Source organism: Pygocentrus nattereri, chromosome 28, assembly GCF_015220715.1.
Source record: "Pygocentrus nattereri isolate fPygNat1 chromosome 28, fPygNat1.pri, whole genome shotgun sequence".
Classification (NCBI taxonomy): Eukaryota; Metazoa; Chordata; class Actinopteri; order Characiformes; family Serrasalmidae; genus Pygocentrus; species Pygocentrus nattereri.
The window spans coordinates 20,325,733-20,345,730 of record NC_051238.1 but is presented as its reverse complement, the minus strand read 5'-3'; positions in this window follow the sequence as shown (position 1 = coordinate 20,345,730).

Here is a 19,998-nt window from a genome sequence, read left to right as displayed (position 1 = left end):
CCCGTCTGGCACCAACAACCACGCCACGTTCAAAGCCACTTAAATCCCCTTTCTTCCCCATTCTGATGCTCGGTCTGCACTTCAGCAATTTGTCTTGACCACCTCTACATGCCTAAATGAATTCAGCCATGTGATTGGCTGATTAGCTGTTAACAAGCAACTGAACAGGTGTACCTGAGTGTATGTTCTTCAGTACTTTAGAACTTGATTGTATCTGTACTTTTCTCTCATTGCACATCCTTAATATTACTTACAGAGGTATTTTTTACTATATTTTCTATATTTATTTTATGTTGACATCTGCACCTGCAAGAGACATTCCTCGTACATCTGGAACTTGGCCAAATTAAGATTCTGAGTCTATACTCATGCATGGACCTGTTGTTCTTTTTTGAAGATCTCCCAAAACAACTGTTCAGCCAATCCTTTTCTCCCTTTTGTTGGAATCTTAGGAGCTGTTGTGTTATTCATTTATGACACTCTTTGCTTCAAAGCTGTTTTCAAAGGCCTGATCCTCCTTTCTCCCAGCCAGCTTCCTCACAATTATGCTCAGAGGCATTGCAGTCTGCACAGTGCTAAGCATTAACATGCCATCACTACAGATTCATATCTTCATCACAAATGCACTATTTTATTCTCTTTAGTTCACATGGAAATTAAGCTTTAAAGTTTGTTTAACCAAAGCCTCAGGATTAGTAAAGCAAATTTACTTGCTGACATTCAAGCTCGATGGCATAATTCACATAATACAGCTTCAGTTCACGGTCCGAAAATGAGTAGTGCAGCCTTGCATGAGGTATGTGCTTAGATTTAAAGCTGTAATAATAATGATAAAAGAAACTGAGTGGTGGTGCTTATAACAAAAATTCAAAAATATTGCATTGTACACTCACCTGCCACTTTATTTATTTGTTCACCCTGCTAACCCTAACCTGTTCAATTGCTTGTTAACACAAACAGCTAATCAGCCAATCACATGGCCACAACTCAATGCATTTAGGCATGTAGAGGTGGTCAAGACAACTTGCTGAAGTGCAGACCGAGCATCAGAAAGGGGAAGAAAGGGGATTTAAGTGGCTTTGAACGTGGCGTGGTTGTTGGTGCCAGACGGGCTGGTCTGAGTATTTCAGAAACTGCTGATCTACTGGGATTTTCACACACAACCATCTCTAGGGTTTACAGAGAACGGTCCGAAAAAGAGGAAATATCCAGTGAGTGGTCAGTTGTGTGGACGAAAACGCCTTGTTGATGTGAGAGGTCAGAGGAGAATGGGCAGACTGGTTCCAGATGATAGAAAGGCAACAGGAACTCAAATAACCAACCAAAATCTCTGAGGAACGTTTCCAACACCTTGTTGAAAGTGTGCCATGAAGAATTAAGGCAGTTCTGAAGTAAAAAAGGGGTTCCAACCTTTTACTAGCAGGGTGTACCTAATAAAGCGCCTGGTGAGTGTATATTGAACTGAAAATTGCTCTAAATAAAAGTGAAAGCATTAAATGTTCTTGGTCTACTTTACAAATAAAAGCATCTGTTAGGGTTAGAGTTCTGCAAATGTAAGAACAAAGTTTTTCTTTGGACAAAAAATATTGCAGGAATAATTTCCATTAGTGGCTGTGTATTGCAATATGTCATTTTGCAAAATGTAGCGTATCACAAATTTTTAAATGTAGTGAAACCCCTGGAATGTAATAATACTTTTATCTTTAGTATTGGCTAAAGTTGCTCTGCCCTTCTCTGTCTGCAACACACAATTCCACCCCCAGATGGTACCAGAGGGTCAAATTTAAATCCCTACTGTTTTTCCCCCTGAAGCACGCTGCTGTGACATGTACTAGTGACACAAGGAGAGAAAGGGAGAGAGACAGAAAGAGAGAGAGAGAGAGACAGAGAGACATCTGCAGCCCTACCTTTCACTCCCTGATAAATAAAAGCATGGTGCTGCGCAAACATGGACTCCTGCCAGTCCGTATCCATATGTCATACACTCCCTCCATATAAATTCTGCAGGCTTTCCTCTGATTAAAATATAAATCATAATTTATGCACTGCCCACAGACGCTATTTCATCAAGGTTAATAAAGAAGGAGAGAAGGAGGGAAACATGGGATGGATGAGAAAACAGGAAAATGAGAAAAATGAGAAAACAGGCCTGTTGCTATGCAAATACATAGAAAAAAGGCACCACATATGCACAGCTCAGGCCTGCTGTTATTATTCTCTAAGTAGTACATTTCTCTGATTCTGGTTCAGGAGGGGTCAAGCTGATTCCAATAGATTTTACCTTACAGCCTCTTTTCTATGCAAACTGAATTGTATGGGCCTCTTTCACTTATAACACTATATTCCTAAGAGAAAGGTCTTAAGAAAAGGTCTCTGTCAGATTCATGACGTGTTTTGTTCTTGAGTGTGCGTAGATTCTTTTCTGACCTGAGAACAAATCCCAAATAAGAAAACAGTGGTTACTATCACATCTTCCTGAAAACTGTGTGTGTGTGATTGTGTGTGTGTGTCTGTCTGCCCTGCAATGGACCTGTCCAGGGTGAATCTTTCTTCCATCTGATGACCGCTGGGATAGGCACCCTTTGCGACCCTGAGGGAGAAGTGGCTTTGAAAATGTTTGTGTGTGTGTGTGTGTGTGTGTGTGTGTGTGTGTGTACTGAAATCATGCTTAAACCCATTTTATTCCAAAGTGTGCATTATTTCTAAGTTTAGCTCAGTTTTGTCTTCAGTTTACCTGTATTTGGCAATCATTGTGTTGCTAGTGTCTGGGTCTGCTGTGCTTTCTAATCTACACCCCTAATTGAATTTTATGTGGGCCACCCAACTGACAAGCTCTACTCACAAGGTAGGTTTCTGTTTAGATGAATGTTTGTTGAAATCTAGAACAGCCAAATATGGTTAATGTGGAATCCCATACTGGCGCTAGCACAACTGTGTAAGTGATTTTTTGATATTAATGGCCAGAGCTGAAGGGCCCCATATGGAAAAATAAATATATGGACATGTATTTTTGTAGCCATGTGATGGACTGGTGCCCTGTCTAGGGTGTTTGCTACCTTTCATCCAGTGAGCACTGGGATAGGCTCTTGCACCCTCTGCAACCTAGGAGGATAAATTCATTCATTAATTAGAATTAGTTCATTTCAAAACTAAAATCTGAAAATATTGCTGTTTCTTAATTTTGAGTGCTACCAAATTTATCTTTATATGTCGAAAAGAAAGTGTAGGTAATGATACAGCACAAAAAAACAGTTTAGTGATTTGATGTCTTGTTTATTTGAAATATATTTTATGTGAGCTTTTCCATATATGTTTCCATATGGGTAGCTTTCAGGGATGGGGAGTAGCTAAGTAATGCGCTACAAATTGTAGGTAACTAAATTTTTTTGTAGCTAATAGCTGTAGCCACTACAGTTTTATGAGATGTAGGTAGTAGCTGTAGCATCTACAAAATTTTGTGTAGCTATAGTAATAATTTTTGTTACATTTACACTACAGGCTTCAGGCAGTCTGCGCAAAATGAGCCATAGAATGCGGTTAACTGTGTTGGTGGCGACTGTAATTCTGATAGACGTGGACAGTTCCAGCTAATGGGCATATGCGGGTCCCATGCGCTGATCACACCTTCCTAGTAGGGTTAGCTCAAGTCGACAACCGAAATGTTAAGAAGAGCCGTTTTGTCCTGTCAGCAAAAATGAAACCACCTAAGTATGTCTATTACAGCCTAAAAATAATAGAAACAAAAACACACACTTCATTTGTTCTGCTTCAGGTCAGTTGTCGCTGCTTTTTTCACTCGCATCTCCATCATGAAACTTTTTCCCACAAAAGTTTCTTGTAAAAATGTTTCTCAAAGTCCAACTTCTTATGAGGCTTTAGTCAGTTTCTCATTCACCAGCTTCTTGTTCAAATTATCCTGTTCCACCTTAAATGGTGCCTGAGACACCAGAATGTACTGCTACATAAGGTGGAACGCAAGCACGTGCACAGACATTTTTGGGGGCAGGTGCTCAAAAGGGCACCCATCGCCAAAATTATTCATAAAATAAAAAAACAGTAGGATGTTTAACTTGTATATTTATTTTTGTTAACACAATCAATACACATCTAATCAAATAACTCAAATGATCATATTGCATAAATAAATGAAAAACAGACAAGGCCATATTGTGCGCACTTTTTAATAATAATAATATTTAATCTGAATAATTATTTAATAATATTAAATAATCATCAAAAAATATTCTAACTTAAAACATAGCAAAACTCTGCTCTGAATAAATGAAATAAAAATAAAGCATCCAATATACTCTATATAATACAACTATGTACTAAGGAGGCGAGGCTCTCTACTGAGGTGAAGGGAGCAGGATCGTTCAAGTAGCATGTATATCAAGTAGTAGATGCTTCACAGGAACATCCTCACAAGAACGTAAATAAATGCCCATCAGATATCAAAACACTTTTGGGGGGAATTGATGACAGAGAGGGTAATTTTTATTTTTAAATATTAATGAATGAAGAAAATAATTGGGCTCCAGCAGAAAGGGCACTTATCTCATCCAGGGCAAAAGGGCAGGTGCTTGAGCACCACTAGGGGTCTATCTGTACATGAGCCTGGTGGAACGGGACAATTCGAACGAGAAGCTGGCGAAAGAGAAGACTTCAGCTTTGTGAATTATGTTTGACAGTTTCTTGCTGCAGATTAAATGTATCAGTAACCAGCTGGAATGCTTTGAAATGCAGATAAGTCCATTCGTCTCCAAATGACCGATGTTCGTCTTAAATCTTTCTCTTTGCCATGTCGTCAGTTACGAGCTAGACGAGACTGTCAGAATTGCTGTGTGTGTCTGCGCGTCAATCTTAGCAGTTATGTGCTAACACCGGCGTTTATTATGAAAACTGTGTTAGTACTGTGAGTTATAATGATTTTACAGCAAATGACAATAATGTTATTTTACCTAAAATTCTAGTTCTGCTGTGGAGCCGCAACAGCTCTGCAGCAGTGGAGAGATAACTCAGGCCTGATTCTCACTCCAAATCAGAGCCAGAGTCACTAATGAGAATTTTGAGGCTAAAGTGTTGCTGATGTTTAACAAAGGCGTCTGAGTGTCATGTCTGTACATTTCTGGCTGGAATGTTTAAATTGCAGTTTTATTTCAACAGTTGACAATGCTTTGCACTAAATTCTTTGGTTTGTTATTTTTGTTGATTTTTGTTAGGAAAAAAACCTGGAATGATTGACTTTGCCTTTTTTAAGTCTAATTTTTTTGGTTGGCATTTGGTTGTATAAGTTTGATTGTTGGTTACACCTAAACTTACTTTTGGTGGTCTTTTTGTATATTTGCAGCTTTTTAATTGTGTGTTTCTTTCTGGCACAGGATTACCTGCAGTGTCTTGTTCACACTGTCAGTTGGGCCTGTTTGGTGTGTCAGGTGGAGATTCACAAACATTCTGACACTCACGCTTTGAAAGTAGCTAAAAAGTAGCCACTACTTTTCAAAAAGTAGCCACTACTTTCTCTGGAAAAGTAGTTAAATTGTAGATAACTATACATTTTGGGAAAGTAGCTACAAAGTGGTTAACTACTAATTTTTCAGTAGCTATCCCAACCCTGGTAGCTCTAATAGCCTCAGTTTGCACAATGCACCTACAGTTGTATGGAAAAGTTTAGCCGCCCCATTCAAACGACATCCCTGCTAGAAAAACTCTGGTAACCAGCACATGTTTTGAATGCTGGTATTCTGGCCAGCTAACACGAACCTGAATGCCTATAGGAATCACCCTAGAGGTGAGTATAGGCTATATACCTGCTTATACACACTACTAAACAAGTAATTGTAACATATTTTATTTTTGTGGAAATGACACATACAAATCATTAGGGGTGTAATAATACACTCAATCCATTATTCGATTTGATTTTTAATACTGGGTTCATGATTCTCACAAAATTCAGAAAAAACTTGAAAGAAGAAAAATTATGACTGTAATCACAATCATATTACACAACTAACTAATAACACTAGAACTGGGAAGCAGGAGGAGAGCTGCCCTGAGATGTTGGTTCTGCCTAGTTGCATGCTCATGGTTCAAACAATACAGTTACTATGAACATTTAATAGGACATCCATTCTCCACAATCCGCAGTTTTGCATTGCCATATCGCATTTTCATGATGCACCATTACGCCCCTAACAAATTATACACATATGAATTAAATACATTCAATGCATAGTGTACTTTTCAGGCTACTTGTGATGTACCTGCAATTTTGAAGCTAAGTAATGTACTGTAAGCTAATTCTGGATAGGTAAACATCCCATAAGTGAAAAATTTCAGGCCTGCACAGGATCATAAATAACCCTGTCATCTGCAGCCGAATAGCAGAACCTATACAGAAACCTGAGGTTAAGTGTTTTGTTCAAGGTCACACTACCTCACACCAGCATATTGAACCTTTAGCCTCTGGTTACGTTTTGCTTTGTGAGTCCCAGCACTATTTCAACAGCAACCCTCAAGTCATTATGCTGTCCCTGCATCTCTGAAAGCATTAATCTAGTCTAAGGTCACCCAGCAGGCTAAAACACACTGTACAACTAGGACAACAACCGATATGTGAAAAGTGGACTATAATTCAGACCACATGCATAACTGTTGCATAAATGGTTGTAGAGTTGCTCTTGCTAAGATCAGTAGTAAAGCCATTTTGGGGTATGTATGCTGAACAACATCTGTATAAGTAGATGCGAGTGTGAGTGGAAGGCCTTGGAGGCAGGTGTTGGTAATTACCACTCGCAAACTGATTATGGTTTGGAAATCCAGGTTAGAAGAACTCTCCAGACAGTCAATTACCGAAATAAATCAATAGAAGCCCAACATACACAATAGCCCTGTGGCCATGGGTTTGGACTGCTTAAGCTTGCATTTTCTCCATGTAATTTGCTAATCGTATTTCTATATGTAAGGAACTCAATAAGCTTTCTCTTCAAGTGCAAGTTGAACGGAGAATTACTTTAGAGAGCAATACTTCATATGGGCTCAGTGCCACTTGCTTACAACCTATTCTAGGACGTTGGCTGCAGTTGTATGCAACACTCTGAACATCTCTGCATGTGTTGTTGATCTGAAAGGAAAATAAACCCATTTTAATGCATAACTTTTAATTTGCTGAGTCTACCATATTGAAAAACAGTAAAAACAAATGTTTTGGTAGTGACTTTTTCAGTAGTGGCAATTTTAACTGATTTGATCATAAGTCAAAACCTTTAGTCAATACAAGACTGACAAACACTGCTCTGAACTGTTGCACACATAAAATCATCCGGATTTTCAGACTTTGGGACTTGTGATTGATGATTGTAATTACTTTTTCAACATGTTATTGTTTGTGTGAGATGCTATTCTCATTCTAAATGTTAAGTTTGAGAACATCTTAGATGTTTTTGCTGTTATCACTGTGATGGTGTTTGTGTTCAGCTTTATCAGTTCAGACTTTTTCCATGAATTCTAACGGAATGACATGAAACTGGTCCTCAGAATGATAGTCTTATCTAAGTCATTGTTACTGTACAGAACAGTCAATTTAATATAATGGAGGTCTTTTAATTAACTTAATTATATTATATTTGATTTAAGTTAACCTAACGAATTGAGAGTAAGCATAATGTATAAGTATAGTACTGCTAGCTCAGTGGAAACTATTTATTATGACTGAACCTTACTTGGTCAAAAAAAATGGGGATCATTGAAAATTGCAAAGTAACTATCACTCATATTACAGTAATTTAAACTCGAACCTGTTAAGTAACTTTACTTACTTTTTTGAAGGAATACATTTGCATATTTTTAAGGAATGTCAACTAATTTAGATTTACAGTGCATAACGTAAATTTTTTTTTTTTTTTTTTTTGCATAAAACACATTTAACTTTAGTCTTAATGTGTTATCTTTACTGAATAAACAATGTAATAAAATATGCATAGGTGTAATAACTTATTTTTACTTTGGAAATAAAGAAAACATGTAATTTGACCAGAGACTTAATCAGAATCAAAATCCTTTATTGATCCCAGAGGGAAAATGCAGTTGTTATAGTTGCAACCATTTATGTAAAAGAGAAAACACTTTAATAATTTAAAACAAAGATAAAGAGAAATTTGCAATATGTACATGAGATTTAAGTTCCCATGAATACAGTAAAGTGGTGGTGACTGTGATAATAAATATTAAACATCTATTATAAAGCAGTTCTAAATTATTGTACCTCTTATAAACCTAAGCCTAAAGTTTTGGCCGACCACTAGCACACCTGCTAGTGGTGGGCCACCTTGATGCAGGTGAAACTTGCATTAATGAGTCTTTTATGTTCGTAAATGGCAAATGACAACCTGTTATGCATAGTTCGATACTTCGTGAGTGCTTTGGTGGTTTCGGTAGATGAATCATTTGCTGGAAACATACAAATTTGTCATACTTGCATTTGCCATACTGATGAATTGTCATCAGGACATTTGCCAGGATAAACACTTCTGATACACAAAAGAGTAATTCAAGTGCGCTCTCAGCAGAAGATAAGTACGTGTCTGTGTCATTGCGTGCATATTGTAATTGCCATCCGTCACAATCTGTGAGTACATGTTCGCCTGCCGTTCTTATTTTCTTTCTCTCCTGCTTTGCGCCTTGTTTCTCAAGCCTGATTGCTTTTCACTTTTCATTTGTGAGGCCTGGAATGATCTGAATAAGTCTGTAATGATTAGTGTACTGACCAAAATGTTCCAAGCCCGAAATAGAGGAAAGTGTCATCAGCGGCTGTGAACAGTTGACCCACATGCCGGTTTAGACAGGCCAACACTATTTATTTGATTGCTTGGTTATGCAAGCTGATGTTGGGGCAGCTTGGCACACCAGCCTATACCAACACATATCCATTTCCATCCGCTGGCCCCCCGGAACAATCTCATTTATTCACACGATGTCATGGCGGGGTCTTTCTCTGCCACGCCTCGATTGGCTGCCACGTGTAACGAGCCGGCCAATTGGCTCGTTTCCCATCTCATTGCGGCCATTCATTAAATTGGTGGAAAATTCATGGCCGATACCAGCCATTAACCAGCCCTCGAACATCAACGAAGGGCTGATGGGAGATTACGAGATTATGCAATATCACTGTCCAATTTGATTAGTCGGCACTGTTGTTAACTCCACAAACTAAATTACTTCATTTGATAGATGAGTCAGCAGGCAATATAAAGAGGAAATTGAAAATGGCTGGGCTGTATCTCACTTTCTGCCTCGCCTGCTTTTTGCTCCAGTCCACCAAATCACACTATTGGCTCCCAGTGAATCCATATAAGTGGTGCTGGAACAGGCCTGTGTACACAGTGGCTTCTTTGTAGTGCTTCGGCAAACCACTGCGTTATCAATTGAGTGACGAAACATAGCTGAGCCCCGCAGTCCTTGAGCATGAATATCTTAAGATCATTTGTGCATAAAAGTTATCTTCAGCAATATCTATGTCAAGCTCTTGCCTGGCTTTTCCACTGAAAAATCCTTACATGCTTCCCCATTTATTTCAGAAGATCTCCGATACCTTTAATAACTTTCAGCCCTGGCAGCGGATAAATATTTCATTAAAAAATCTAATCCATATTAAGGACAGTTTACATCAGGCTCCACGAAAGTCGAGCGCAGCTATGTTGAAATACCCCCCTGCAGAGTGATTACCACTTAATATTTCAGTTCTTGATTAAACTCTTATGGCTCAAGATTTGCTAAAAGATGTACCACAGATTAAGATTTTATTTGGGCTGGAATCATCAAAATTACAACTCTCTTTCACCGTGTTTTCAATAATTCAGGGACGACTGTCGGGATAGACAGAGGCACAGCATGTAGGCTTGGGAAAAGCGTTGCATTAATAGCTCTGAAAATCATACAATATGAAAGAAACTTTTCATCCTAATTTGACTTCTGGTTGGCTGGAACTTTGACAGTCATCAAACGTATATAGTACATACAGTAGGCTACACATGTGGCCGCTTTATTTCCTTATGATTAAATTAACCTTCTGCGATTGAACACTGCCCACGGTGTGCTCAGTTAAGTGTGAAAAACATATGTTTATTTTCGTCTTGCCAAGCCACTCAGAAATAAATTTAAACTGCTTACTGTTTATGGGAATGTTTCTGTTTTTAAAATGTGTAAACATGAAAAATTTCAGGAAAACAGGTTCTAAATTTCCCAGTTGTGAAATGCAACTGACACAGTTCTGCAATTTGTGCTACTGTGGTCAGAAATTTTGATTGAGATTAGATATGTCAGTTCCTTAAAGGGCCAAAATGAAAAATCACCCCTTGCTACATCTGTTCTAAACATGCTCAAACATAACCTCTTCAGCAAGATTTTCTAGTTTAAAGTCTAGGAAACCTTTTAGTGACATACCTTGAAGCTACAGCTGCTTAAGGCATGTTTTGTTCACTAGCTTGTGAATGCTGAAGGACGGCAGATAGCCAGCATTAGAGCTAGGAAGATAGATATGTGCTGTTAAAGCTGTATAAAATAGTAACTGTCTTTAATTGATAATTACGATGCACACTCACCAGCCACTTTATTAGGCACAGAGAACGGTCCGAAAAAGAGGAAATATCCAGTGAGCGGTCAGTTGTGTGGACGAAAATGCCTTGTTGATGTGAGAGGTCAGAGGAGAATGGGCAGACTGGTTCCAGATGATAGAAAGGCAGCAGGAACTCAAATAACCAACCAAAATCTCTGAGGAACGTTTCCAGCACCTTGTTGAAAGTGTGCCATGAAGAATTAAGGCAGTTCTGAAGGCAAAATGGGGTCCAAACTTTTACTAGCAAGGTGGGCCTAATAAAGTGCCTGGTGAGTGTAAATAACCATTTACTCAAACAGATGAATCCAACCCTGATACTCAATGGATCTGTATGGCTTTCATGTCTCTGACTTTCGATTTTGTGCTGAATGAAGTCCATTTTTAAAACGATTTTGTTAGACGACCAGGGTAAAAGTCAAACTACTGCAAGCTTAATTGTGTTAATTAGCCTATAAATTAGTGATTGACAACTGGTTGACACAGGGATTCCCAATAGTTGTGTGATGTATTTTAATGACCGTTGTAATGCATGCTGGATACTATAGCAAAACAACTCATGAACAAAAACATTAAAACCATATAAAGTTGAGAATTCTGTCCAACTGATGAGGCTGAAGGATACAACACTGTTTAATAGAATACTGCACCAACAAATTAAGCTCACTAAAGCATACATAAAAAGTTTAAAGAAGTAAAGGCAAAATGTGATGTAAATGAATAGTATTGTATTTACTTGCTTCACTAAATCCTGATTTGCCAAGATACAATATACAGTAACAGTGTTTTCACGCAACATCAGGTAAGAACTATAGAGTACTGCAAATCATCTTGGCTGGCAACTCTGAACTTCAGAAAGAAGGAAGCATTCATACAATTAGGTTTTATTTCTGGTGTTAATATAGGCTTGTTGATTACTTGGGGCACATACGTCAAACTCAAGGCCCTAGGGGGGCAGATCTGGCCCATAAAACATTTTAATCTGGCCATAAATGAATATGGCTTGTGAACAGCTCTCAAGAGGACAGAATTAATGAATGAATTAATGAATTACGGATGAATTTATAAAGCAATGGTGGCTATTGGTCCACCCACTGGCTGGAATTAAAGACACCAAGCTAGTAGCAAGCTTGTGATTATGGCCAAGAAAGGTGTCTGTACAGGGTAGGCTATGCCAGGAGAGGTATGAGAGTGACTATTATTTATCACAAAGCAAACCAATTATGTTGGGCATGGCATGACACTAGATTGTATGCTACCATGCTAGTAGGATGAGGGCAACAAACTTATTACGAAGACTGGCTCTGCTGTAGGATTCAAGCTGGACTCTTTGGAGGTTGTAGCAGAACAGTGGACGCTCAACAAGCTGCTACCCATCTTGGACAACACCTCACACCCTCTGCATGCTACGCTGGATGAACGGAGAAGCTCATTCAGTGGCGTCTGTTACAGCTGTGCTGTGTTAAAGAGGCCGTGTGAGATCTTTCTGACCCACTGCTATACGGCTCTACAGCGAGTCTCCTTATTGCAGATCCGGTACTGATCCTCTGCTGTCTAAACTGAGCTGAACCACATTACTGTATCTCTGATTAATACACACTGTGCAGTGCATCACAGCTATTACTGTAATGACACTTTTCACTGTGCACTTTACTTTATACAGTAATACTGATGCAGCTCATCATGTCTATATGTGCTGTTAGACCTCACACCACTCAGTGCCTGCTGTCTGTAAATACAGCCAATCTGTCTCATACGCCATGTGAATATGTAAATAGATATACTTTATTTCTCTTTTACTTTAACTTCTGTCTAGACTTATTTCTATTTTGTATTTTCTGCATAGTTTATGTAAGCTTATGAGTAATTATATGTCTTGCTACTGAAACACTGCATTTTCCTCCGAGATCATTAAAGTTCCATCTATCTATCTCTGTCTGCCTAGTATGCATGTGCTTCCTTTGTTAAGCTGCATCATTAGACAGCTCAATGTGTTTTGAAGACACTAAATGCCAATTTTGTTATGTCAGGTAACAGACACCCACAATGGCTACCATTGCCCTTAGAGATGGGGTAAAGCGAGGGCCACCCTACTGATCTAGAGAGAGCGAGGACAGTAATGCACTTTTGGACATTCCGCTATGGGAGTGTAACTATGTTCCCAGCATCTTATGTTCCCAGAGTCCTATGTTCAGATCTTCAAATGATACATCATACTTAAGTATAATATATTAAGGGAATCTATCAATGAGATCCCAAGGTAACGGCTTCACCAAGGAGCAGATTATTCAATAGGAAATCACTTTACCTCAGCTCAGCTAGCCTCACCTAATTAGAAATGAGAAACTTTGTAATTGGAACCATTTTTTGAAGGTCACAGTGTAGGATACATAATGTTTGTCAGTAGTTGCTTTGCAGGTTTCATTTACTGAACGCAGAACACCAGAATATATGAGCATGTAAAAATACCAGAGGAATGGAGGTTACTCTTATTTTCGTTTTGGAAAAATAGAATCAAAGCATCATGACAACACAGATGTTTTCCTATGAAAGTTTCTGGGAACGTAGAGCTGTTTTCAAAATTTTCAAAGATAGAGCGCAGGGGTTGGGGAGCATCATAGGGACCTAGAAACATAAAGATGTTTTGTAAACATTTAAATGAGAAACCCTGGTTCGAGATGACAGAAAGGCAACAGTAAATCAAATAACCAACCAAGACCTCTGAGGAACGTTTCCAACACCTTGTTGAAAGTTTGCCACGGAGAATTAAGGCAGTTCTGAAGGCAAAAGGGGGTCCAACCTTTTACTAGCAAGGTGTACCTAATAATGTGGCTGGTGAGTGTATATTGCTGGCACCAGTTTCTGACTGGAAATTCCTACTAAGATGACTGCTCCATTGTACAGTTGTACAATATGGTGGTATTTCTGAGTACAAAGGAATGCAGCTTTAATTTTATGCATATAGCTGTCAAAAACATTGATGTTATGAATAGGGTGAAGCCAGCATTGGTTAAACCTGCATGCTTGCTGCTGACAGGTGGAGTTGTGTGGTAGGAGAGAATGGACTGGTAGCAAAGATAAGAGGAAAACAATGCAGGAGGAGAAATGCCCAGGTGAAGTGACAGTATATTCCTGCATAATACATCAGGAGGCTCTTTGCAGCAGCATTCTTGCAAACGGCTAAAACAGACATTTCCAGTTGTTTGTGAACAAGCTGAATATGTGGATGTACCAAGCTTTCACGTCACATAACTGATACAGAATGAAACACTATAGGGGTGCAAACATGTTGTCCTGCATATAATACGGTGAATGCCTTGAAAACAAAACTGTTTATTGGAGAGCCAAAGACAACGAGGCACCTCGAGGCAGCACTTTCCCTACTGAACAGCAGCCACTGCAGCTTTTCTGTCATGTTTTGCTAGCAAACTAAGTTTGCTTCCCTTCAAATTTGCAAGGATTCCCAGACTTTATGACACAGGAATAGAGATTTCAACTTTTCACAAAGCCTTTTGCCAGTGATGTGGAGACTGAACCTAATGGCCGTACAAATGGAACTGACAGAACTGCAGTGTAACAGCACACTCAAAGACTTTTTCGCTTCAGTCAGTGGAACACGGTTTCCGCCACTCATTCCGGATGGCACGCTGCAGCTCAGCCTAAAGGGCGCCTTTGCGCAAGCGAATGTTTGGAAGCACACTCCTTTGTGGACAGATTTTCTCCTTCAGAAAGAAAACCAGATTCTCTAACAGATAAAATGCGCTACATTCCGTCTTGCAAGTAGCCATAGCTCAGGACTTTACCTGCGCCAAAGAAAAGAACCAAACATTCGGGGTTGACAAGTCAGCAAGAGGCCGCTGGTTTTTATTCTGCATCTGAGGATTTTCTTTTCACCTCATTTTTATGCTAATATGCTAACAACACCCTGTTCCTGTGTACACTCATCGGCCACTTTATTTGGTACAATTCAATTGCTTGTTAACACAAATAGCTAATCAGCCAATCGCATGGCCGCAACTCGATGCATTTAGGCATGTAGAGGTGGGCAAGACACCTTGCTGAAGTGCAGACCGAGCATCAGAATGGGGAAGAAAGGGGATGTAAGTGACTTTGAACGTGGCGTGGTTGTTGGTGCCAGACGGGCTGGTCTGAGTATACAAGGTATACCTAATAAAGTGGCCAGTGAGTGTATGAATGCAATGACCATGGGGGTCAAGACTGCATTTTTTCTCGAACACTTTTAAACTAGTGTAGCATGCAACATCATTAAAATAATTCAGTAACGTCTTCAGCTAAATTGAGTTTGACATTTCCGGCTGAGGGATTGTCCTGCTGTCAAAATACACTACTGAGAACAATTTCGGAATACCCCTCACATCCTGGCACACAGTCAAAACAGGACTGCAACCCTCCAACACACCAGCTTATTGCCCATGTTTATGAAGCAGGCCAAAAACCACTCCAGTTATTCTGTGTTTAAGTGTTGTTTTAGATTAACTTGCTCAGTTATTAGACACATGCAATATAATGTAAAACGAAAATTCCATTTTGCCTTCAGCATAATAATTACCGTTTTCGAAAATTAAACTCCACCGTATTTGGATATCGTGTTCCTAATTTGCATCCTTGTAAAGACCGTGTAAGAGCGTTTCTCCTTTTCTAACGAACGATTAGCTCATTTTCCAGTGATGAAATACTCTTTATGCATGCTAAACCACACAAATGCAGAGAAAAGAAATGAACAAGAGGCAATGAGTTATTTTCTTCAGAGGAGACGCAGTTTCTTATAATGGGAAATATTGCCAGAGTTGAACAGCCCTGCCACTTTATTAGGAACATAAACCAGGGTCAATTCTAGACCTATTTTTTCCTATTTTTCATAAATGCTGAAAATAAAAAAGAAATGTAAATCTTCAGATTTTGTGATCTGTGTCTCTTTGTATTACTGCAGTGCTGCCAGCACACTGTCCTATGGGTGTGAACCCATAGAGCCATTGAAGAATTAGCTTGTGAAGGCTACACATCAGTCTAACCGGAGGGGCACTGAGGCAGGACACACTTCTTAGGGGCGATTTAACACATTTGATTGACAAGTAGGTAAACATACAGTGATTTAAAAGAATACTAAAGACATATGACATGAGTAAACATGCAGACACTCACATATAACAATAGATATAGAACAGGTCTCTGACTCCCAGCAAGGGTTGTAGAGTCTCCAGTATTTCTATCCTCTGCATCAGGTTTTCATTTCAGATGAAGAGTGATGCAGCGATCAGCTTTGAGTGATATATTATTGAGATTGCTGCTTCAGATGAGCTATGAGAAAACTAGCCCTAGAGCTACTGCATTTGGTGTCACATTATGCTAGAACATATTTTGAGTACAAGGTCTCATATTTTTGATAATAGGCACACATACAAGTGCATTAGCATTTATCTTTTCAACAGGTAAGTTATTCAAAACCCATGAATGACTGAGTTTTGCTTACCTTACATCTGTTTGATTTAGTGACACTGACCTGTGTGGTCTTCCACATAGTTTAATCCAGAACTTTTTCAGTTTAAAGAATGAAAGAAAACTAGCATCACCCTCCACATAATCAAGATAGAGTATGTTTGAATTCAATATTTCTCAGTAGAAACTTTTCACCTCTCTTATTCTAACAATTCTGACTAATTTACTACCAATGTGCAAAAAAACTATTGGCTTTAAATTGTTAAGCATTGCTTAAAAAAGGAAGGTGTAGGGTGTCACATGTGTGCTTAAGGTACACACAGTTATGAAAGTAAAGTAAAACTTGGAAGTAAACTACACAACTGACTATCCTTCTATTTCATTGAAGCACAAGGCCAGAAAATCATATTATTCGGGCCCGTCAAATATATACTCACCGGTCACTTTATTAGGTAGTAAAAGGCTGGACCCCCTTTTGCCTTCAGAACTGCCTTAATTCTTCGTGGCCTACTTTCAACAAGGTGTTGGAAATGTTCCTCAGAGATTTTGGTTGGTTATTTGAGTTCCTGTTGCCTTTCTATCATCTGGAACCAGTCTGCCCATTCTCCTCTGACCTCTCACATCAACAAGGCATTTTCGTCCACACAACTGACCGCTCACTGGATATTTCCTCTTTTTTGGACCGTTCTCTGTAAACCCTAGAGATGGTTGGGCGTGAAAATCCCAGTAGATCAGCAGTTGCTGAAATACTCAGACCAGCCCCTCTGGCTCCAACAACCATACCACGTTCAAAGTCACTTAAACCCCCTTTCTTCCCCATTCTGATGCTCGGTCTGCACTTCAGCAAGTTGTCTTGCCCACCTCTACATGCCTAAATGCATTGAGGTGCGGCCGTGTGATTGGCTGATTAGCTATTTGTGTTAACAAGCAATTGAACAGGTGTACCTAATAAAGTGGCCGATGAGTGTATTTACTCATTGACCATTTTATTAGGTTCACTTAGTTGCACTTACGCAGTACATGCACCACCACCACCCATGTAGCAGAAGTAGTTTTAATGGGTATGAATTCATCAGAATATTACATTTCATGTTAATACTAAATATTAAAGTAATTAATAGTGTAGTTAAAATTATTTATGATGTCATCGCTGTAACGGTCACCATGTTATGTGTACGGTGAGATGGTAGAAAAGGTAAAAACTGTTATTAAATGTAAGTTTGTGAAATAGTTTGCTAATATGTGTGGATTACATTTTGTAAACAACAGCTCTTTTGATTTATTTGTACCTAATAAAGTGGCCAGTGAGTGTATAGAAAGAATTTTTTTTCCATTTTCTTTTTTATTAAGCAGTGCCTAATTTTCTTAAATGGATGTTTTATATGAGTGGATCAGACACAGTGATGTTGCTGGAGTTTTTAAGCCCTGTGTCCACTCACTGTCCACTCTATTAGACACACCTACCTTGTTGGTCCACCTTGTAGAGGTAAAGAAAATATCTCATCTGTTGATGCCCAGTTTGCCTTAGTCATCCCCTCGTTTATTGGTCACCAGCTCTACTCCTGAAGAGGTCAGTTCCACCATGCTGCCTCTCCCCTCCTCTGATGCTGCTGTATCTGATCCAGCCAATCTCAATTTTCTGAAGAAATTAATTACCTGGAACAGATGTGGCAGATTGCAGTTGGAACTGGACTCTCCAGAAAGGTGGATCTCCAGAACCAGTTCTCGAATCCTTCATCAGTTGTCAGTTTCAGGACCCAGGACACTGTTGGCAGGATATTTTTGGTTTGTTGGACTATTCTAGAAGTACAGTGAACACTCCACTCTTTGCAGCACAAACCCACACTACCGTGTCAGGATCACTGCATCGCTGAGGATGAACTGGTGACCCAAATAAAACCTGCTCTGTGGTGGTACTACAAAGCAACATGTACATGGTACTACAAATGCTAAGAAGAGAGGTGATATCTCTATACTACGTCTGTTATGACTAATTTTGGCCAACGATTTAATTGATTCTTTGTTAATTGGTGGCTCTTGTGGCTCTTGCCAGTAGGATTGTAATTTAAATAACGTGCTGCCAGGGCACGTCTGTCAGTGTGCACTGTGTGAGTGAATCGTCTTGATTTCATCAAACTCTTGCTTTAAACAAAGAAGCTGTTTGATTAGTTTAATTAATCAATTCACTGCTTTAGAACTGTGAGCAGTAATTATGACTACAGCTAAGAAAGAACACATGTTTTCTGGCAGTAAACTTGTCAATCTCATGAACATTCCGGCTCTCATCAGCAGCCTGGAAGCTTTGGTGTTTCATCTGGTGATGCAAATCTGATAGCACACTTTCAAAAACACAATTAAGCCCTCTCACTTTTATAATTAAAATGAATGAGATAGAAAAGCAAGTTAGATTACAAAATGAAAGGAAACAATCTCTGACGTTGGGCGAGCTGGTTATGTGCTTAATGTCATTACAGAGATGACGAACGCAATAACAACAACAATCAGGGAGAATAAAACTCAATAACGAGCCTGACAGATAGCAAACTCTGATAGGAAATGCTCCTGAAATAATTGCTTTTCACCTCATTATAATTCGCCCTAATCTCACCAGGGAACACCCGCATCAAAGCTAATAGTTTCTTGTGGACTTTGCTTTAATTCCTGTTCTATTCAGTATTAACTGTTTAATTAACAGAGTGGAAGTGCATTATGGAATTGGAAATGAAGATGCAGGGTAAGGTAACCTTGTTGGTCCGTCACAGATGAATGCAGGCAGCGCCTAAGTGAACTAAATGAAGAATCAGGGAGACACAGCTGTTGTCTGCTAAGACGGACTCTCTGGAGACCCCAGGCACCTTTAAGAGGCAAAAATGCAGAAAACGCAGAGATCTTCAAGTCAAGAAAGATGCCTCTGTTGTGAATCTACAGAACTGCAGTGTTTTTCCCCAAGCATTCTTGAAAAATATCTCATATTGGGCCATTTCTCCAGCTTTTGTCCAGCAGCTTTATTCTAGTTATAGCTTAGGGTGGCCTGAATGTTGGAAGACATTTTCACTGTGCACTTTATATATCACGTTTATTTTTTCTGATGGTGGAATGTAAAAATGCACCAGCCACACAGCAGCGCCACTTTAAAAACAGGGCTAAAAGCCAAGTACAGTGACTTTTAATGATTTGATGTTTATTTTTATTTAACATTTACAAAACACCTACTTAAGAAAAACTCCAAAAATAATGAACAGGACTGGCAAGTAATGTAATAAATAAATATAGGAAATAGATGTGTATTCATGTCATGTGTATTCATGTGTTTTCGTCTTGTCCATGTGCTTGCTTTGTTTTGATTCTTCCCTGTCCTGCCCCCTTGTTTCTACCCTCTGCCCCATCCACTTGTGTATTGTTAACCCTCGTTGTTTCCTGGTATGTAAGCCCTGTGTAACCCCTGTTAGTTTGCTGGTCATTGTTTTGTATTGTGGTGTTTAACGTCATTCTTCCAGCCTCCATTGTGTGTTTTTCCTGTTTTCCTTTTTGTTATGTCTGTCACCCGCCTCATCATCGCTCCCGGCATTACAATTCAGATAAAGTTACATTTGGTAAAGTTGAACACCTTATTGAAAATTTGCCACGAAGAATTAAGGCAGTTCTGAAGGCAAAAGGGGGTCCAACCTTTCACTAGCAAGGTGTACCTAATAAAGCAGCAGGTGAGTGTACATGCCTTTAACTGAACACCACATAAGTACCTCCTTTATAATCAGATTTGCTAGATTTTGTTACTGTACACGGTGAATTGTTTGCTTAGTTCATGAAACGGCAGAGGGATTATGGGAGAAGCAGTGGACCGAAGCAGGCAGTGAGAGCCAAAATAATGCTGGGAATTTTGTAACTTCATTTCAGTGAGTGACTTTTTCATGAAACATATTGAGAGAAAA